The sequence below is a fragment of the Acartia tonsa genome, chromosome 10, assembly GCF_053477335.1.
Source record: "Acartia tonsa isolate MP-2025a chromosome 10, ASM5347733v1, whole genome shotgun sequence".
Taxonomy (NCBI): Eukaryota; Metazoa; Arthropoda; class Copepoda; order Calanoida; family Acartiidae; genus Acartia; species Acartia tonsa.
In genome coordinates this window covers 32,497,728-32,521,302 of record NC_137269.1, presented here as the reverse complement: position 1 = coordinate 32,521,302, position 23,575 = coordinate 32,497,728, and the positions used below count along the sequence as shown (strand labels likewise).

At 30.1% G+C, this 23,575-nt stretch overlaps 1 protein-coding gene and 1 long non-coding RNA gene across 2 annotated transcripts in view; one reads left to right on the top strand and one right to left on the bottom strand.

Annotated features, from left to right (window-relative positions):
- aru (arouser) overlaps nt 1–23,575 on the top strand; it is a 93,426-nt gene that overhangs the window by 18,813 nt on the left and 51,038 nt on the right. The window lies entirely within an intron of this gene.
- LOC145329904 (uncharacterized) lies at nt 3,060–3,712 on the bottom strand. The gene is made up of 2 exons (XR_013883172.1): nt 3,469–3,712; nt 3,060–3,201 (listed from the first exon to the last, which is right to left on the bottom strand). It is a non-coding gene; the product is annotated as an uncharacterized LOC145329904 (long non-coding RNA).

Sequence of the window (23,575 nt, the reverse complement as noted above, 5' to 3'; positions counted from 1 at the left end):
CAAATAGAATAATTAGCAAATCTAAAAATTGCTTTGGTAAAAGTATTTTGAAACATTATAACATTTATTTCCTATAGATTTTGAGAAAATACAAAAAAGTAAGATTTCTTTGGTATGTAAAACATATGGGTTGAAATAAAAGTCCTTATGTTTGATAAATAATATTAATGTTGGAATATAAAGAATATCTTAAAATCCAAATCTTATAATTGATATAAATCCTTCCCATGAATTATAAAAATTAAGTATGAACAAGGACTTTTGAAAATTACACTACAAGAAAAGAACATTTCTTACAGTAAAAGGGAGAATATCAAAAGTCTTAATATATATACTAAGTTTTGAAATTATTGAACAATTCTTTTTTTCGACACTTCAAGGATAAAATGAATATCCAATGTCAAGGATAAAAGTAATACCCTTATTTATTATACTTTATATTATAAAATGTTTAAATTAATGTTTCGACGCTAGAGGATAAAATGAATATCCAATGTCAAGGATAAAAGTAATACCCTTATTTATTTTTTAAAATTATTTGATTAATATCAATGTTTTGACACTCCAAGGATAAAATCAATATCCAATGTCAAGGATAAAAGTAATACCCTTTTAAATAAATATCATTTAATATTAGTATTTATATTTTGACATCTTTGGAAAAGGCAATAAAATATCTTTGCTCAGGATTAAAGAAATGTTCAATAATATTGTAAAACTGTAGAAAGCAAATTATTTCAATTAACTAAATTTCATACTAAGGCAATCAATCTAACTCATTAAAATAAAAATAAATATATTCACATTTTAAATATTTGTAAAGGAAAGCATTAAGTATGATAAATTATACTTATATAAGATATTAACGCTGGGCTAGTTTAAGCAAAAATATGATTAAATGATTTGAAATTTTTAAAAAAACATTCTCATTTTCTGTATTTATTATGACCAAACTGAAAAAAAAGCATTAAGAGAAAGGAATTAATATTGGTATGAAAATGATACCTATATAAGATATTAACACTGAGTTAGAATAAAAAAATGTTAAAATAGATTTGAATATTAATTAGTTACAAATATAAACATTTTCATTATCTGTTTTTATTTTGACTAAACAAAAAAAACAAGTATAAATTGGTGCAGTTGCAATAGCAACAAGATAAGGACAAGTAAGCTTCTCAATACCACTTTCTGACTTAAGTGAGGAAGCATAATCAAATTAGATATCGTTCATTACTTGATATTCTATGTGCAGAATATTTTGAAAACAGAAATCTTTTTTTTGGAAAAAAATTAAATAAATAAAAAGTAATTAATTAGATTCATTCATACATTAAGTAAGCAAGACATTTTTAATGCAATCATTCTAACTTATTGTATGAGGTATAGAATGTAAAAATTATATTAATATTTGATTTGTCAGAGATAAGAATGATAATCTATGCTATTACAAGCTTTAGCTTATTAATACAATTTTTTTAAAACTTCATTAGCAATATCTAAAAACGTGTTTGATATTTGTGCTGAATATGATAGAAAATAACCATGACATCAGATCACTGATATCAAGATCTTGAAAATTTAGCTTCTCATTAGCTTTAACAAAATCACTTTCTATTTTGATAAGTGAATTAAATAAACATCATTATTCATTTCTTGACATTCCACATGATCAATATTTTTGAATCTCTGATTAAGATAATGTTGAATATTCTCCAAACCTTTTGTAAGAAGACTATTAGCAGTAAAACACATTTTACTGAATTTCAAAATGAAAAGGCAAAGATTCAAGCCTGTAATTACAGACTTACCACTGGCCTCAAAGGAAGAGCAAAACAATAGACAATTAGTTCTATCTTTTATCAAGATTATTTCAGCATTTATAGTTCCATTATTAATCAAAGGAAAGTCAAAATTGTTTACATGTGATTGATTTTCCAATTTTGAATCAATTTTCTTATCAATACTTTCATAAGCAGAATCAATAATACAAGCAGAATCATTTTCAAGAACAACATTGCATGAAGAGTTTAGAGGAATATCTAAACTAGCATTTAAAGAAGCTTTTCTAAAATCATAGGAAATAAACAAATCATCATTTTCACTTTGGTCAGATATTTGGGTAATAAGACCCTCAAATATGTAATCATCAGAATTAATTGGTACATCATTTAAAACATCAGAGGATACCTGAATATTATTTGAATCAATAAGTTTGCAATCAGAATCAAAAAGTGGATCATTATTTAGACATTCAGAAGAAATAAAACCTGACTCATCTATCAAGCAATCAAATGGGTAATCATTACCACAATTAGAAGTAATAGTACAATCAACTATCTTAGTAGCATTTGTATCATTTAAATTTAAATTATTGGCTAGTGTATTAATACCAGTATCAGCCTTATCACTAAATTCCTCAATATTTAGCATATCAACAAGCATTTTAAAATTACTTTTTAAAGAAGCCTTAATATCAATATGTATTGATTTATATATTTTATGATGGTTATCATATTGACGTGCTAGAGTAGTAAGTTGTATGGAAACATTTAGCAATTCTTCAAGGTCAGACTCACAAATTTTATCATACTTTTCATCAGCTATGATATCATTTATGAATTTAATGTGTACATTTAATTTTTCCTTTAACTTAAGAACAATGGTATGTGTTTTATATGGAAATTGTCTGTTCATACCCCTACTGGGATCAGTAATAGATGCTCTAGTTGTATATGCTTCAATTTTACTTTTCATAAGTGTAAGGAAATGAGAAATGCCTTTTGAAAATTCATAATTTAATGACTGTAATACATCCATTTTGAATATCAGATTTTTCTTAATGTATATTTGTCAAACTACAAAATTGCATTTTCTTTTAAAAATTTACACGAAGGTTAATGGTAACTGTAGTTTTAATGTTGTAAGATCATAAAAGACCTGTAGTTTTAATGTTGTAAGATCATAAAAGACCTGTAGTTTTAATGTTGCGTGATCTAGTGAAATGCGAATATGCAATTTATAGTAAAACATAAAACAATTAAGAAAAATAAAACCAATTCAAAATTTAGATAATTTATTACAGTAAGAAAACAATGAAAATCACAAGAGAATAAAATAGTATAAAAGTATAAATATAGAAAAGTTATTAAATATAAAAATTCCCCTTCCAGGACTGGTTTTGAACTCCAGGTGTTAAAACTAAAAATAAACCAATTAAAATGCTAAAAAAATGACTATTGTGATAAAATATAAAACATTGACCAGTAAAATCTTTAGGATGAAACCATAAAATAAGATAAAAACTGGACTAAAACTGGCATAAGACTTAAACATGCTTAATGACCAAAAAATAATAAAATATCACTAAAAAGATGCGTCAGAATAGCAAATAAAATATGGTTAAAATTAGATAAAATCAAATAAAAGTCAAAATCAAAATCTGCTATAATTGGAACAAAATCCTACCTACAGATGCCTGATTTGGGTTAAAGAAACTAGACCACTAGACTTGGACTGCACTACAAATCTCAGGAATGGCAGATACACTAAGCCTAGGTAGCTATTATAAAGTAAAATTGTTTTAGATTATTCTATGTACTTAATTTTTAAAAAAAAGATAAAAAAATACATTAAACAATCAAATCCATTTATTTACAACGAATATTGAATGTTTAATGCATATAAAAAGAGATAAAATGATTAAAATACATAAAATAACTAAGACTATAAAATAAGAGTAAAATAAAAAATGTTGTAATTAAAATAAGATTAAAAGAGTAAAAGGAATAAAAACTTGATCTCAATTGAAATCAATCAAGAAATGAAATGAAATGAGTAAAAATAATAATCAAAATGACATGATATAGTCAAGTGATTAAAAATGAGTAAAATAAAATAAAAAGATGTGATCAAATTGACCAAGAATGATCAACTGATTAAAAGCAAGTAAATCAATAAAAGAAGTGATCAAATTGACCAAGAATGATCAACTGATAATGTATTCAAAGATACATTACTATTTATAGGCAAAAATAATGTTATTGTTATGATTTTAAAACCAGTTTTGATAGTAAAAATGTTTATTGTACATGTGTACAGCGATTTTTAAAGTTAAATTAAAATAATAAAATGATAAAATTTGATTAAAATATAATTAGAATAACCTATTTTAATAGATAAAAAGTCGTTGGCATTTTAAATATAAGGATAAAAAGAAAATAAAAATATCATATAAAAATTGACGAACTCATTGTATCATTGGACATAAGTTGAGCTCTTTGTATAATTATAATAAGAAATTAGGTATTTTAAAGAATTTCGGCAAGATATAAAGACCATTAAAATAATTCAAATAAAATAATAAAATTAAGCAATATATATTTTGCATATCTTATTTTTTCACACAACAAAAGAGAGAAAGAAATAGATAGAGAAAGAGAGAGAGAGAGAAAAAATTTTTTAGAAAAAAGAATAAATAGATAAAGAAATAAAAAGAGAGAGATATCAGTATCATTGACTATCATTATTAAATTATAGAGAAGTATCACTAATATAAAATGTATTTAAAAATGATGTAATATAAATACGCACCTCTGACTACATGATCTAACCATACAGAAGAGTTTTCAAGTAGCTCGTGGGTTTCATTTCAGGAATTAAGTGGATAATCCATAGATTCACAAATTTTAAACCAAACTACTATAATTATATCAAATTATTGGTGGTAAACCTTGAACACTGCTAGATGGAACTAAACAGCAATGCATATTAAAAGTCCCCAAGATTTTTAAGCAATAATTCAGAGAACCTGTTATAACTTTGGGTACCAGTAACAATTACAGTCCATTATCCCATTCCTCTGAATATAAGCTATGCTGTCAAGTGTTCCAAACAGCTTGACAGGGTTTTTAATTAATAATCTGTAATTCTTGGTTATATTAATATTGCATTAAATAAACAATAAAAGTGGGCATTGTTGTCATATTACAATAACAACATTCCGATTACATTATAACTAAATAATAATGTTGATATAACAACTAAACTAAATACAAACATGTCATCAACAGTTTGATCAAAGAATTAAAAACTATTCAATAATATTGAATAGTTTTGTGTCAATCATTCTCACTTAATCCCTGCATAAAGTACGCACCAGTATTTAATGATTGATCTATAAATTCGCCTACACCTTTTGATTACCTAATATTGCTCTTCTGGTGTGAATTTACTTCTGCAAATTTACTTTTACATTATAATACTAAAGGCGGCTACGATAGGACTCTAGGGGCATTAGAGGTGATTTCTCTGATTTTCCAAAATCTTCTCTGAACCTAAATGAAGCTTTATTGTAAAGAGAAGCATATCGGTTAGGCGGTTAGGGAGATCCTTCGCAGATAGGCATACAAAAAAACATCCTGTTACTTTTATATCAAGATGAAAATTATTATAGCTTTAAAAATGACGTCAATTGGATCATTAAACACCCCCTTTGATTAATAAATTTACTAGATATTGTGTCCTGTTTACAAATACAAAAACTTAATACTTGTGTATTAATATGCGTAAAATAATGCACACTTTTGCTGTATATAATCACCGTGGCAACTATTAGACTCTTCTTTTGTAACAATATTTATTTTGTGCAAATTTTCCTTTTGCCTATAAATGTAAAAATTTACTAAGGTAAATTTTTATTTGTATATTCTCTTACAGTTGCTATTATTGAAATCAACCTACCCCTAATAGCCTAAAACCAACTTAGTTCTAAAGCCCCATTTGAGAAACCGCCCCAAGGAAACTTCTACCCTTAGAAATATTTTTTCCTTTTAAAACTATAAACCTTTAGGGGCGTAGCCGTTAGTTTACTATAAAATAGAAACTAGACTATTAAAAAAGCAACACCGCAAGCAAGTATAATCAAAATAAATTTTGCCAATTCATGATTTGCAACAGATATAAATAACAAAGGAATTTTTCTTAATGAAATTAGAGGATTTCTTTAGTCATTAAATTCAAGTTCTTCTTAAGGGGGGGGGGGGAAGTTCTGACACATTTGCGTAAACCTAGTGTATAGGCTTCATCTTTAGACTGAGAGGATAGGTTATTAGGGATAAAATCATTCTTATATGATGAATTTCCCCCAGATTTAAGATTTTTTGGATAGGCCTCCAGGTTCCGGAGCTCCAGGCCTCCAGGTGGTCTCTCTACAGGTAAAAATGAAAAAAAAAAAAATTTTAAGAGTTAGATGTCAGCTTATGAGACAAAATATGTATGTTTTTTCTTCAAATATGTGAATAACAATCAAAAAGAAGCATATTTTGTTTTATAAGTTAACCTCTAACTCTTCAAAAAAAAAATCTTATTTTTAATTTTTACCTGTACAGAGACCACCTGGAGGCCTGGAGCTCCGGAACCTGGAGGCCTATCCAAGAAAGCTTAAATCTGGGGGAAATTTATCATATAAGAATGATTTTATTTCTAATAGCCTATCCTCTCAGTCCAAAGATAAAGCCTATACACCAGGTTTACGCAAATGTGTCAGAACTTCCCCCCCCCCCCTTGTTTTGTCCGTAAAGACTAATTGCAAAACTGATTAAGTTCTCAAATCAGGGAAGCTTTACATAGGCCTAGGTTGTGATGGTTTTAAGCAAATCAATATTCAAATTCAAGTCTTGGGTGGATTTTAGGCCTTTTTCTGTCTATCTCATTTCAGGGAAGCTTTACATACATGTATTTAAAATAGTTTTGGGCTCTTTTACTGTCCTTCCTTCCTTAGATGATACAAACGAGTCGATGGATATGTAAAACAAGGATGACAACTTCTAAGAAGCGTTGCACAGTAACAAGAGGGTGAAGAATATAAGAACGAACAAATAAGTCATATAGTTGAAAAGAAAATTCTAAAAAAAGCATACTATTATCTAAAAAAAAGATAAAATGACAGTCAAAGTAAAAGATTGATAAGATTATATTAGTCGAATCTGCATTTTCAATTGAGCCATCTATCCTCAATATCAGCCGAATAAATCACACTTATTCACAATCATTACAGAAAGTCTAGCGGACAGACATTATTTGAGTCATAGAGTAGCTTTGCCACTAACAAGGTATAATTTCACAGTAATGGATTTTTAAAAATGACAACTTGAATTTATCAACAAATATATCAATCAAAAAGTTCTTCAACATAAATTTATTTTTTGTTACAGAAATGGAAATTATGTAATAATATCTTTTTTAAACAGGAAAAAATACTTATAAAAGTATTTGGTATAAAAGATTTTTTCATAATAATACATATATTTTAAAATACAAAATAAGTAAAGATATAAATGTATTTGCTTAAGCAAAGTATCAGAAGAAAGTACCCATTGAAAAAAAATTAAATTGATTTTATTTAATTAAGCACTGAACAGGATTTTGAACATATCCTTATGTTGTGTACTGCAGACAATCCACCATTTGATATATTAACCTTTTTCTGGAAGTTCTAAGTAAAAATATTAATGAGTTTGGGCTGTTTATGGACCAAGGAATGTCTCATTATATTCCTACCTTTGTTGACATTAGAATTGGAAGAGTCGAAGCAAAATTGTAAGTAAATTTGTTGAAAAATTGCTTGATGCAGGATAATGTTTAAGGACGTACTTATATTTTTAGGACTTAATCATAGAGTTGCTTCGCTTATATTATTGTACTTTGTTGTCCCAGGAATCAGTATACCTGAAATCAGATCAATCGGATAAGTAGATCATATAAAATTTGTTGTTAAAAAAGTGAAAAAAAATCAACATGTTGAAAATGGGCGTACAGACATTCTGGTAATAATTATAGAGTTGCTACTACTAAAATTTGAAATCGATAGGACAATTCTAACGTGCCTAAATTAACGAAAAATCTATGCGTCACGGACTCAGAGACGGACGGACCGACCCTGATTACCTATAGAAAAGCTTCGCTTTTAATAAATATTTCTAGAAAAACTTGTGGACACCTGTAAACTATTTTTTCTATGTTACTGTTAACCTCTTGAAAAACTCGCTTAATGCGTTGCTTATCAGCGGAATAGGGGCACAGTAAATAAGTTATTGGAAGATCTCATCTGTAAAGCAACAGATCTATAGTATATATGTATATTCAGAACCTTTATCGTCTGCTAGCAATGTTTCTGCTACTTGGCTGCGTTAGTATTTTCGACACTCTTAGTTTATTTTCAAAGACCCAATTAAGAGTCGACACAAGGTCATTGGGATGGGGACATACAGTTATTAAACCACTGCCCCCTCTAGTATTTAATAGCTGAAAAGAGTCACAAACGCCTGACAAAAACACTTCCTATTTAAAAAAAAAAACAATTTTCAAATATTGACTAAATTTATCAATATAGAACGAATAAAATTTTATACAAGGTTTATGATTTTAACAAATAATAAGCTATTAAGATTAAATACTGCTCTTAAAATTTGGTTGTAACTGAAATATGTATTTTCATTTCTAAAATCAATATGATTTTGTTATAATCTGCTCTTTGATATTATATTTTGCGGATTTTTTTTCGCGGATTTTTGGCTTTTTTGATTTTCCCTACATCCTAGTTGGCTATAATGCTTTCACCAGCTTTCGATATTTTTTTATGTTTTAAAGATAACTCCTACGCACCAAATTTCTTGAATCTATTTAAACATCCTATTCGATCTTTGCCAGAGGGTAGAGATATGTTTTCAGAGAAAAATATGAGAGTACTAAGGGAGGGAGGGGACATTGGAATGTAAATTATACTGGTATCCAAAGTTTAATATAAACACATTGTCTCATTGTCTTAGGCCTAAATACTTTGGAATATTTTATGAAACTTTTGTTGGTAAAACTTTTTTTATCCGATACAGAAGGAGTAATTTTGTTTATCATAATTTTGGAATGTACATCAATGTATCCATTTACTAATTTAGTGTCCCCTGCTTCCTATAAGGAAGGTTCATATGTCGTATTATTTCCTCTCTTTCACTGGTTAATGCGTTGCATCTTAAATCAAGCAAAAAGCTTCGATAAAAATTCTAATAAATGTTAATAAAATGTTATTGATAAACATAAATTAATATATTATATATTAGTATTAGAAATATGTTCGCCTGAAAACTTTCTATCAAAATTAAAATCTTAATAATATTCATTCCTAAAATGGAAGTAAAAATTAGATTATCTATGGTAGCGCAGCTAATCTATAATTAAGATTACATCAGTCCGTCATCACATTATTACATTTTAACCCCTTTTTCACTTCTTCCCTCCCCCCCTCTTTCTCTTTCTCTTCCTCTCTTTTCTCATCCCCTGCAATAAAAGGGTAGAATTTGTCCTCGTTTTTGGTTGCTAATATTGAGCCCATTTTTTGGTCAGTTTTTTCATCCAGAAGAAGGGAAGATAATGGGGTGTTATTTTAGCCATCTATGATTTTCACTGCAAATCTGTTGGAACATCAAGTAATCATACATCGATTTGCATGGTATTTCGTTTATTTGTTTAACTTGCAAGCTTTCTAAAAATTATTATTAGTTTGAACACTATATCGCTGTTTTCGCTCTACAACTTTTTTTTGCAAAATTGTCCTTGTTTTTTAAAACTGACTGATAGATTAATTTGTCTTTCTCATGGTTCAGTTACTTTTAGTTTTTTCTTGGTTTTAATGGTATGTAATTTCTGTTTTAAGAAGAGTTATTTGCCAAAAGTAAAGAAAGTTATAATTATTTTTTAGAAGTGCAGCAACTCTATAATCAGTGCGTGTCTACTGTCCATACTTCCGTCCCATTGGAGTTCATTAAATAGCATTTTTTTTGTTATTTTAGCTTTTTGTTTATTATGACACAGCGTGAAGGAAAAAGACGAATAAATAGAACAAATTGACAAAAAAAACACATCATGCAAGTTTTCGTTATTCTTTTTACATGTTACTATTTTCTTTCTTCGATTTGTTGCTGTGCTAATTTGGACATGTTTTGCCTTGTTTATTCTATAATTAAGATATTTAACATAAATCTATGTAATTAAACTGTCTATTAATCAATTCTATTAATTTAAAATGTATCAAGACCTTATATGGTTATAACACGAAAAAAATAAAAAAATTGAGACTACTGCAAAACTCAAATTTCTATGAAAACAAATAAAAAGAGTTGAAAAGATTAGATATTTACATTAAATTAATTAAACCTCCTTTTAAAGAAAGGTCCATTCAGGCCATTGGAAGGTTTTAGCCTGTTTTGAAAGTAGCTTAAACAGAGTGCAGGTGAGGTAGTTTTAAAACATTTACAAGATAAATAAAAAAATATATGTATATTTTTTAAGCGAAAACATTACGAAAATATATTAAGCAATTAAATAAGATTAATTTAGGGAAAGAGAGGCAAAATTCTTTATTAAACAATTAAAACCTCTCCTAAATTGAATTTAGATTTGAACCTTTCGTTAGATTATTTAGTGTTATTAAGATTCCTTAAGCCCTGATGGGCTACAGCTTCCAAAGGGGCAATATATAGAAAGGAGGGTGTGAGGGGTTCCAACTTTAAAATAAGGAATCCTTCAAAGTAATTTAAAAAAATAATAACTTATCTTTAATAAGAATCTTAAGTCCAAAAGATGATCTCATAGTTAGAAGTGTAGGCGATGGAAAAAATTACTATCGCCATGCTGCTAGTTGGGCTAGCTAGAGTTAGATTTTTACATTCTTATTTACTAAGTATATTTGCGATTACTTTTATTTAATGAAATCTTCCAATTTTAAACATGTACAAAACGGCCTGCTTAATTGCTTCAAGATCCATGTCAGATCTATATAGGAAATAAATGTCTATAAACGAGCTCAAGTTTTCCAAGAAATATATGATTAAAACTCATAGTGCTCCAATAATCCATAATAAACTCTCATTGCCCAGAACGATAAGACCCATTATTTTACTTTATTAAAAATAAATTCATTTTTTTCATTTCATGTTGCTATTTACCTTATATTGATGTATTTAATTTCTAATCATAAAAAAGAAAATTTAAATTTATAATGTGATAAATTTAAGAAAACTATGTTTTAAAAGAATTCGATTGTGGCGACATTTTGTGTGTTCAAATATTAAACTAAAATTGTAATCATCATCATTAACCCTTTGGTGATGGTAATGTAAAGAAAAAAATGTAATTTAAAAAAATCTTTTTAAAATCATTTAAATTATTAAATATTTACTTTCTTTTAGATAGTAATGCCGGGTGAGGAAAATAGATTTATTGAGAAATAGATATGCATATAGAAAACTAGCCAATAGGGAGATAATTATATCGAGCCAACTCTAGTTAATCATATATATGGGCAAAAATTTAATTGTTTAGTTGAAACAATACACGCTGCAGACTGTTTTCAGTGTTAAGACTCTCTAGCGCTTTTTAAAACATGTCAAAAATATTCTTTTACTGAAAATTGTATACAGTAACTTAGGGATCTTTAGGGATAAGACAATGGAAGATAGATTGTTGTACATACCCAGTGATGGTATACAGAATAAATTCTTCTGTAGATGGTATTATTGGTGGAAAAGTTTAAACTAACCTAAACCACCCAATAAAAGATTCAATAAATATGCCCAAATTTTTAAAGCTTATTTGTAAAAGGTTGGGTACCAGTTTGAGCTGCAGTATTCTCCCCTTCGTACATTAACCCTTGAATTACATATAATACTCTGAGAATTTGAAATAAAGTAAGAAAAATAAATTGAAATTTAAGGAAGAAAAAGCTGTAAAAGAGTAGAATATAGAAATGCAAAAATTAAGGACGGCCAAAATCTTTGTAGCGAGGCTTATAAACTAGATTAAACAAGCGTTGGTTGAAGTTGATAGTCATGTTGTTATAATGCCAATAGAACATCATAATGTGGATAATATGTCAGTGAAGACCATAATGTCATATATAAGAAAAAAACGATTAAGATCAGAGAGAGAGGGGATAATGGGCTGTTTGTTACACAAGTCCCCAAAGTTTTATAATAACGTTTTCTCATTCGTTGGCCTTACAACTTTGGTTACTTCAGTGCATTTTGATTGTGTGTTTTATTGAGTTGAGTGTCAGACATTTCAATTACTAATTTTAATTTGGAGTGGGGTAATTTTGTGTATCTTCATTTGGGATGTACATCAATTTATCGGCCATTGTCTTCATTTTGGTTATTACGTTGTTTTAACTAAAGATTTATGTTGACAGATCGTTTATTTGTCCATAGACCAACAAAACAAAACAGAAAAGCTTCGCTTTCATTGAAAAAAATACTGCCCATGTGTGAGGTTTTTTTTTACGCAGCAACAAGTTATTATGCCATAAAAGGAGGCAGTGTGACATATATTTTATACATTAAGGCTCCATTTATCTAAGTTTTATATTTATATCAGCGTTTATAATTCTTTGAAAATTATTTAGTGATCAGTTCTCCGTTTATGAGATGTAAATGAGCTCACAACCTACTACTTTGTACTCTAGTATTTTCAATTTAAATAAAAATCTTATATTTATTTCTAGAACTTTTAAATAATTGCTTATTTAATAAACACTGGTGGCTGCGCCACTAGCATCTAGATGCTCTTTATTTAAATGGGTCGTGGAAAGGCTTAGACTTAAATATAAAAATAAAAGCCAACCCTAGACCTATGTGAAGCTTCCCTAAAGCTAGATCTCAAACGGTTAATTAGATATCAAAATTGAAAATCTTAAGTTACAGACAAAAAAGACTTACTACTTTAAATAATACTAGCGGCTACGCCCCTAGAGGCCTCTAGTGGCAATTTAAATGTATGTTTTTTAAAAATAATACATCTATGTTGCTTTCAAGTCTCTACATAAAAAAAATTAATTTTTCTGTGATTTCTCTTGGAAGGTTGGTGGTACCCTCCCCCAAAATAGTTATAACCTTACCGGGACCTATGAGAAGCTACCCTGTAAATAAGAACCCGATCGGTTCAGCGGTTAGCGAGATCCTTCAGTACAAACAAATAGAAAAACACACAAACTGTTACTTTATTATAAGAAGATATGCCTCAATATCTATAGTAGTTGACCTCTAAGGGGTTTGCTGTCGCTTCGGGTTCTAGACCTCTCTACGCACCTGAAATATCATTCCCCTTACTCTAGCTAAATATTTAAGTCGTGCACCTGACATAGAAGTAATATGAACAATTTTTTACGTCTTTAGTTGTGACGCGGTGTTAAGCCGATATTCGAACCTATCACTTCCCCTACGACGAGCGGATGCGCTAGCTACATGTAGACGTAGAGCCATTGTCGCGGGTTAAGTTATATCGTAATTAAAATAAACTTGAGCTGCAATGCTGTGAGTATTGAGTGAGATTCTGTCATGTTCTGTATATATATTATATATACAGCTAGATTGGTCACAATGCCCACTTATGTTAAGTGTATTACTCGTCCATTCAATTTAACTTCCTCCTATTTTATACCCCAGAGATCTTCAGGGATAAGACAATGATCAATAAATGGATGTACACTAACAATGTTGATAAACCAAATTAAACAGTCTGTTGATTCAAATTATTAGCTGAGGTATTTGATTAAAAGATTTAATATAAACAGTCCAATGTTTGCTCCCCCCTGATTTTTAAAATAGAATCAAAGTTCTTTAAATATTTACTCTGTTACGAATCATAAAGCGAAAAAAAGTGCAGCATTGTAATTAAATTTTGATTCTTTAGTAAATATAAAATTATTAGTAGAACAAGGAAAATTTTGTCCATCAAATCGTAGAATCGGTAGAATCTATAATACAATGAAAATATAGAGAAACCTTGTCATAGCTTATTAACAGAAGGAAAACATATTTCTTTATTTATTTGAAAGCCCTCTATGAGTAGAATCTATAGTGTAAAATGTTTTGTTTTACGCATAGACAGGCGGACTAACCCTAGATATAGAGTAGCTAAAATATAAATTAATAGAAGACACAAAATATGACACTTTAATATTTTATTTTTCATTCATGAAAAATCAGGACTATAAGTATTGTTATATGAGACAAAATAATAATTATTTTGTTTAAAGCTTAAGACCTCAGGAATGATATAAGTGTTTTTCATGCTTTTCAATTTCTTTGTGCGTGGTTTTAGTTCATTTTCTTGGCTAGGGTCTAGGGTATTTCTAGGCATACGTTACTTTTTACTTGTATTCCGCGGATATTAAAATAAAAAAATTAAAAATTAAAACCAGTTTTGTTAGCCGCGAGTTCGAAGTCTTACTGGAAATTGATTTCTACAGAGTTATTTTTTCACCAACCGTTGCTTTTCCCCTGTTAAAAATAAAATAATTTTCTTAAAACTTAAACATCTGGTATTGTGTGTGTGTGTGTGTGAATATAATTTGACAGTTTTTATTACGAAGATTTTCTACAATTATCAGGCTTTATGTCGTTGTTTTAGAGGCTGCTTTATCTCTATTTAAAAGGAATAAGTGATAATTTTAAAACTATTATGTTCAACAACGTTCATATTGAAGGTGTAGGTCCTTTTTGAAGAGGTTTTTATCGGATGTCGGGTAGTATCATACCTAAAACCTTTCATGGACCAATAGAAGACTTCACTGAAAGTTGCATACCTACGACTTAGCCATTTAGAAGATCTTTGTGAACATACATACATATATACAGATAGACATACATGAAACTTTGATTTGTTTCTTAGTGTTGTTTGTATGAATTTTGTCATCCTTGCAGATAAATGAATCACAATATGGCTATTTTATTTTAATAAGATTTTATGCAAGTTGGAATTAGTAATGGCTTGCCAAGGACCAACATAAAGCCTTCCCTAAAAAAGTTAGTACTTTCCCGTAACGGATAACTACTATTGTTAATTTAGGCATATTGATATTGTACCTACTTTTTATATGATTTTATCAATGATATAATTATCCTTTTATTTTGCTTTTTAGAATATTTCAGTTTTTTTTAAAAAAGTACAGTAAAATCTAAATTTCAAAACTTAGGTGTCAACATATAAAAATGGTTTTAGCGCATTTTCTTAAAAAAATGGATTTTCTGTAGTCGACTTTGGGGGGCCAGTACTCCCTCCCTGGTTGAGATATGACCTTCAAACTTTGATATATTCTAGTACATGTCCCTAATAGTATCTGTATACATTTTTAGTAGCGAAGCTACTCTATAATTCACTATGTCCGTCCGTCAGTCAGTCCGTAACGCTATGGGGGAAACGTGATTTTCTCGGCTCCTATTTAAGATAGACAGCTGAAATTTTTAGTGAAGATTCCTATGACATATGCCCATCTAATCTATACATTGTTTTGTCCGTCTGTCTATCAATTGGGGTGCTAGATCGATTCCTAGATTTTTACGTTTTTGTAATTTTCTCGATTCCTGTTCAAGATAAATGGCTGGAATTTTCAGGTATTGAATAAATTTAGATTTCACATATTCTGATAAAGTTTTGTTTAGATGCCCTTATTGGTTGGGGTGCTAGATCGATTCCTAGATTTTTAAGTTTCATGATTTTGTCAATCCCTATACAAGATAGACAGTTGAAATTTTCAGGGATTGAATAAGTTTACATTTTGCATATTTCCATTAATTTTTATTAAGATACCTTTATTGGTTAGGGTGCTAGATCGACTCCTAGTTTTTCAAGTTTTTGTGATTTTCTCAACTCCTGTTCAAGATAAACGGTTGGATTTTTTAGTAATTAATTAAATCAACATTCTTCATATTTTGACCAAGTTTTTTAAACACTTACTATTTTTTGGGGTGCTAAATCGAATTTAGATTTTAACGTTTTTCTTATTAGCTTAAGGCTTCAAAAGACCATTATACAATATACATTTTTAAAAGATTTCGTGATTTTTATAATTGAAGTTTTTTATTACATAATCTATAGATCATTTCCTGTTGTATATTTATAATTTTTGAGCTTCGCTACTTATGGATGTTGTCATCCTTGTTAGCTCTATATCTCAACTTTGAAGTGTTTAGCAGCCATTCTTGCAAAAGGTTGATTATTTGAGCATAAGAAAAATGCGCTAAAACCATTTTTAGATGTTGACACCTAAGTTTTGAATTTTAGATTTTACTGTACTTTTTAAATAAAAACTGAAATATTTTTTTGTTGTTCTATTTATTGCCTTAAAAAACGAAGAAAATAAGCCATTAATCATTAAATTCTGATAACTATAAGTGGGGTAAAATTGCTTTCAAAAAAGTTCTCATAAAAAAAAACACTGTATAACCCATAATAACCATATTCTTAAGGAATAAGACAATGGACGATAAATTGATGTATATTCCACAATTACCAATGATAACAAACACCAAATTTACGGATTTGATTTTTTGATGGGAAAGTTTGAACACTGCTAGTTTGAACCAACCAATCAGTTTTTAAGCAAATACTGAGAGAAGTACATGAAACCTTGAGCACTAATTATTTTTCTGTCCAATGTCCTCTCCCTCCCTTAGACCAGTCAGTCTTAAGACAGGGCCTGTAGCCGCAAGGATATTTCAAACAAAACTGCAAAATATTTATTATATTTAAATAGCCTTTAGAAAAGACGTTCAGAAAATAGTCTCTAATCATTTACAAAGCTTCTCTGAAAATCACAACCATATTAGATCATCAATTTCCGAAATCTTAACTGACAGACAAAATAAATAGTACTTTCTATATTGCTTTTTTTTGCTAATTTTTGCTGGTTAGTAAAATCATAGCCGTAAGGTATTCCACCTTGTCTATCTAGTTAACCAAGTTTTAATACAATACATTACAACCTTTTATATCATATTAATGTTAGCTATTATATTAAGGACTTAGGCTTAGCCCCTAGTAAAGGCCTCTAGGGCTATCTCAAAACGGGAAGAGGAGTCAACCGAAACAATATTAAAATTTAGATTTGACAATTAAAAGTAGAAATATAATTTTGGTAAAGGGGTTTGTCAAGAGGTGTTCAGGGGAGGGTGGAGCTAACCTCCCTTTACTTTACAGGAGCTATGTTTTGTTGTTGTGGACATTAGATCTTTTCATGAAAATACCCTTTTTCGAATTTCAATCTTCTGCTAACCTAAAAAGTTACTTTAGGGGCCTAGAAATATATGTACAAAATTTCAGCTCTCTATCTCTACTGGCGACCTAGCGCCAGGCATGCAAAATATCAACAGATAACGGTAGCACGGCGGTTTTAACAATATCTCAGTAATGTGCAGGTTTTTGGCTCTTCTGCATATTTCAATTTAAACACATAAGGCTAAAGATATTTTATCCAAAAAATCTTTGGTCAAAGTCTACTCTAGACCTAGCGCCAGTCAGTTTTCTAAAATCATGCATTTTATACCTGTGAAAAATGAAATCGCCAGCGCTAGGTGTAGAGTAGACTTTGACAAAAGATTTTTGGGATATCATATCTTAGGCCTTATGTGTTTAAGTTGAAATATGCAGAACACCTAAATTCACCTTCCAAGCCATTCTCTAAGCATTTCAATTTTTTTTTGGAAATAACGGGATTTCAAAACTGCCTTTTGAAAAGGCCTAAAAAATATCTTTTTTTGTCCCTTTTTTCACTGTATATAGTTACAACTTATTAAGATATTATTCTCAGTTAAAAAAAAATTGGCGCTTCCAGCACCCAAACCGGCAAAAACAGGCAGTTAAACTTCTAAACCCCTACTTAACCCCCTGACAGACCCCCCCTCTATCTCGGCTCCTGTTACAGATAGAGACGTAAAACTTTTTTCTGGTTGTTCATGTGTATTTTTAGAGAATTGCTTTTTCTAGTCATAGCGGTCAGACCGCTCCTTATCCGCTTTTTAGCGGCCAGTCGCTAAATATTAAAACAGCTGTAGAGCGGCCAATTTTAAAGCTAAGAAAACCAAATTTTATGACAAACTATTATTTTTTTATAATAAAAAAATACCTTTTTTGACCATTGCCGAAAAACGACAAATAACGGAAACCGCCAATTTTGGCGGTAAAACGTCGGTAGGCGGCGCTAAATAATATTTTTATCTGTTTATAGTTACAACTTATTAAGATATTATTCTCAGTTAAAAAAAAAATTGGCGCTTCCAGCACCCAAATCGGCAAAAACAGGCAGTTAAACTTCTGTATCCCTACATAACCCCATAACAGACCCCCCTCTATCTTGGCTCCTGTTACAGATAGAGACGTAAAACTTTTTTCTGTTGGTTTATGTGTATTTTTAGAGAAAATTACTTTTTCTAGTCATAGCGGTCAGACTGCTCCTTATCTGCTTTTTAGCAGCCAGCCGCTAAATATTAAAAAAGCTGTAGAGCAGCCAATTTTAAAGCTAGGAAAACCAAATTTTATGACGAGCAATTATTTTTCATAACAAAAAAAATGCTTTTTCTGACCAACGCCAAAAGACGACAAATAATGGAAACCGCCAATTTCGGCGGTAAAACGGCGGTTGGCGGCGCTAGTTTTATCTGTTTATGATCACAATAAAGACTACATACAAAAATTGGCTGGTCTAGAGCTGTTTTAGAATTCTGCTACTGGCAGCTTAAAAATGGCAAAACTACAGGTAGGAAATAAAAAATCAGTTAAAAATCGGTCAAGGAGTGGCCAAACGGTCATTGCCTTACTATTCACGGAAGTTTATTATTACTCAAGAATTAATATATATTTATCAAAAAATTTAATTGATTTGAAGCTTACATGGACTGCCGCCACTGGCTGCGGTCAGCTGGAAACAACAGCTGATTTTAAAAAAAATTTAATATGTCATGTAGGCATGTAAGATAAGCTTAATTTTACAATTTTAAGTCTATGAGTAAAAAAATAAATACACTGGAGCCATTCAAAGTTATTTAAAGACTAGGAGGATTATATCCTGCTGGATCATACCTGAACACCTAATTTTCATCTTATTTTTTACTAAGGTTGATTAAATATTACAAAAGTAATTACAAGAGAGTTGTCCTTACTTCTGATCTTAGAGCTTTGTCTTTATGGATGTTGTCATCCTATTTTTTGTCTGTATTTAATCACTTATTAATGTTGTCATCATTGTCATATTATTTGATAAAAATATCAATGCTTTACAAATAAAATTTATAGAGAAGATCATCTTGATGTTTTTAATAATTAGATTTGTATATTTTAATTTTTTGTTAACCCTTTGTAGACAAATTGATAATATTTCTAAATGTTATTTTTTTTTAATTGTCTGCGTCTGGCATCTGACTAAAATAAAAATCTATTACATTATTTTAAACAATTAACTGTCTTGACCCTTTCCAGACCTTAATCAGCCAATTTTTGTATGTAGTCTTTTATTGTGATCATAAACAGATAAAAATATTAATTGGTGCCGCCAACCGCCATTTTACCGCCGAAATTGGCGGTTTCTGTTATTTGTCGTTTTTTGGCGATGGTCAGAAAAAGCATTTTATTTTGTTATGAAAAATAATTGCTCGTCATAAAATTTGGTTTTCCTAGCTTTAAAATTAATATCTTAATAAGTTGTAACTATATACAGTGAAAAAAGGGACAAAAAAAGATATTTTTTAGGCCTTTTCAAAAGGCAGTTTTGAAATCCCGTTATTTCCAAAAAAAAATTGAAATGCTTAGAGAATGGCTTGGAAGGTGAATTTAGGTGTTCTGCATATTTCAACTTAAACACATAAGGCCTAAGATATGATATCCCAAAAATCTTTTGTCAAAGTCTACTCTACACCTAGCGCTGGCGATTTCATTTTTCACAGGTATAAAATGCATGATTTTAGAAAACTGACTGGCGCTAGGTCTAGAGTAGACTTTGACAAAAGATTTTTTGGATAAAATATCTTTGGCCTTATGTGTTTAAATTGAAATATGCAGAAGAGCCAAAAACCTGCACATTACTGAGATATTGTTAAAACCGCCGTGCTACCGTTATCTGTTGATATTTTACATGCCTGACGCTAGGTCGCCAGTAGAGATAGAGAGCTGAAATTTTGTACATATATTTCTAGGCCCCTAAAGTAACTTTTTAGGTTAGCAGAAGATTGAAATTCGAAAAAGGGTATTTTCATGAAAAGATCTAGTGGACATCATTCAGTTTGTTTCGCATTTAAAGAAATAAGGGTTTTTAAGAGTTTAACGTCAGCTAGAAAAGTATCGTAAATGTATTCCTCATTTAGAAAATTAGTAATTTCTCTCAAAAAGCCTTGTCGAGCACAGACCCCCCCCCCTTATTTATTTAAGATAGATTAAATATAAGAGAGGGTCCTACATGGTTCACTTAAATTTGAATAAAGACAATCGTCGACATAGCATCTCTGCGTTTAAAAATGTCAGTACTTCCACATTAAGCAATAAGCATTCTACATTTTAAAAAGCCTAATGCAAAAAAATAGGCTCCCGTCTATAAAAAAAGTACATTTAAAACATATGTTTCTATCTGTAATTGTGTCTTTGCGTTTCTGTATGTGTGTCGTATATGTGTATTTGTGTGTGTGTGTGTGTGTGTGTCTGTGTTGGCATCTAAAGTATGGGTATAATATACCCACTTACACATGGAGTATGTTCCCTGTCAACAAAATTTAATTTACAAATGAAATATTTTATCTGATACTTCCAATGTAACTTATTCTTTATATGGTACCAACTGCAGTGTACTAACGCCCAAGGGATCTACATTCACCGAGGGAGGCAAGGGGCATAAAATAGCCTAAAACTATTCTGGATCCTATGATAAGCTTTTACAAATTGGAGAATACAAACGGTTCAATCAGAGGTTAGCTAGGATTGTATTTAATAAGATTATGATAATTATTTTATAAAAACTAAGGCTGAACAAATTTTTTTCGTTAATGTATAGTATAAATCGTTGTAATCTGATTTTTTCAACAGAGGGGTTTTATATATTAGAAGCGTAACATTTATTTCACCTTTTTATTAAAAGCAAAGCTTTTATACATTTAGGGCATTTCCATACGTGTGCAACAAATATTTTTGGTCGATGATTTAGAAATGAAAGAGTTGTCTTTTTTGCTTTGAGACTTTGCCTGGTGATTTCAATAACAATAAGGTGAAATCTATGATAGTCACCAGAAGGTCTGTACGTCCAATAAAAAATGTTGGTTTTGAAGTAACTACCTAGGGCTCTGTAATCAAAGGAGGACAGAAAATAGCCTAAAAACATCCATTTACCTATTTGAAGCTTCCCTAAAAAGAAGAATCATTCATAAGTAGTAACGAAATCTTAAGCTTAGCTTATAAAAAATATTACTACTTTGTTTTTAAAAAATATAACACACATAATTTTTATATTAATTCGCTTTCCTGGATGTTGTCATCCTTGTTTGGAACATTAGCTGTGACTAAAAGCAACATACATTTAGCTATGTAAGGATTGGTAAATTAAAGATAAAGTAATGACAATTAGTTCCATAAGTTCACTTGCATTATTACTAAAGTTATTTATCGCATCGTATTATAGACAGCTATCAGGGGATATTAAAAATGAAAAAGATTAAAACCAGTTTTGTTAGCTTCGAAGGGGAGAAAGCCCTAGCTAACAAAACTGATATTAAACTATTAGTTTTTAATTTAATATTCATGGAAAATTGGCTATAATATGATGCAATTTATGATATTTTTGTATTTTTTTAAAATAACATTTTTTTCGGATTCAACATCCCTTCCTCTGGGTAGAAGTCCTTTAAATAAGTAAACAAATATTGCATTATTTTCCAAGGACCTACAGGGATAAGACAATTGCAGAAGAAGTGATGTACATCCTTAATGATGATGCACATAATAATTCCTTCTGTAGATTAAAATTAGTGGCCAAAACGTTTGAACACTCAACTTAATGAACTGACTAATCAAAATCACTAAAGTCACCAAAGTTGTTAAACCAACGAAAAAGAAAACGTTATTTTAAAACATTTGGGACCAGTGTAATAAACAGTCCATTGTCCCCCCCCCCCCTATTTCTCTCTCTCTCTGATTATTTGCTGTTCTCTTATCAACATAGTTGTGCCCTTGATTTTAAAGCACACTTACATGCCAAATATAATATGGAAATTTTTATCTGAAATTTTTCGCAAAAAAACATACATGTTTTTAAACATAAAAAATTAAAATATTTTTCATAGATAGATTATTGGTTTAATTTACTAATTAATAACTAATAGAGATACGTTTATAAAATTATTTCTAATCGTCTTAGGATTAACAAAAACATTTTTTGCCATAAACCGATTGCTTTTACATTAGGGGTATTATCCTCTTAGAAATTTTTTTTTCAATATTGAAAATTTGAGTACCCCCCCCCCCCCCCCCCCGACAGCGAACTATGAACTCTGGCCGCAGCGCTCGGCTCCCTAGCCTGCCTAGCCGCAGCGCTCTGCCCCCTTGCCTGCCTAGCCGCAGCGCTCGGCCCACTTGCCTGCCTAGCCGCAGCGCTCGGCTCCCTAGCCTAAAACCTAACCTAACCTAAAATAGTTGTTCGTCGGTAGTCGGGGGGGGGGGGGGGGGGGGGGGGGGGGTACAAAATTGAAAAAAATTGAAAAAAAAATTTCTAAGAGGATAACGCCACATTAGGAAGAAAATACACATGTTATATGGACTTTCTGGTCACGATACAAAGTTGCTAAACTTTCCAGAGTATTATACTTTATTGTAATAGGAATACTTATGTAAGGCATAAATCCAGGGGTCGATTATAAGATGCTTTAATTAACGATAAGAGTTAACAGTTATAAACGTATGGCGCTACCCTAATTATAAACCAACTTTGCTTTTAACCTAAATATTTATTTAAACCTTTAGAATTATAGTAATAAAACATACATGTTTTAAAAAGTTTCTAAAAATCCAGTATAAATGTGTATGTATGTATTTAAGCGGAAATAGGAAGTTGAAATTTTTGCCCTGGATGGCCTGATTTTAGCCAGGGATGCAAGGGATTGTGAAATGGGATAAAAAAGTGAATTTGTTTGCTTTGTATTTTGTTAGTTTTGTAAACAATATATAGTCTCTTTTATTTAGTGTTAATTCTTATAGAAAAGTAACAGTCTGTCTATCTGTCTGTCTGCGTGTTTAACGAAGGATCTAGCTAACCATTAAAACGATATGGTTCTCCTTTATGTCTAGGAAAAGTTTGCAACTATTTTAAGGGAGGGTACCTCCACTCTTATAGAAGAAATCACCAAAGCTGACATTATATCGACCATTATTCAAATAATTATCGTATTGTCTGCCGATTCTATTGCATTTATTAAAAGTGGAAATGCTATTGACTTAATAATATCTTAATTGCATCACAACTATATGTTTATGTTCTATCAATAAGTTAATGATTCGTTATCCATTGATTTTCCCTGCGTTCAGAGTCCTCCTATTCTATGCTTAATCACTGGAAAAATACCTTCATACCACTTTATACAGCAAAGTTTTATACAATTATGGTATATTCGTGCGTCACCTGCGTTTATCCGTCAATTATAGATTTTATTAGTTTCTTAATTCGTGGCTGATGCCAGCTATCAATCACTGCTAATTCTATAAAATTAAATTACATAAA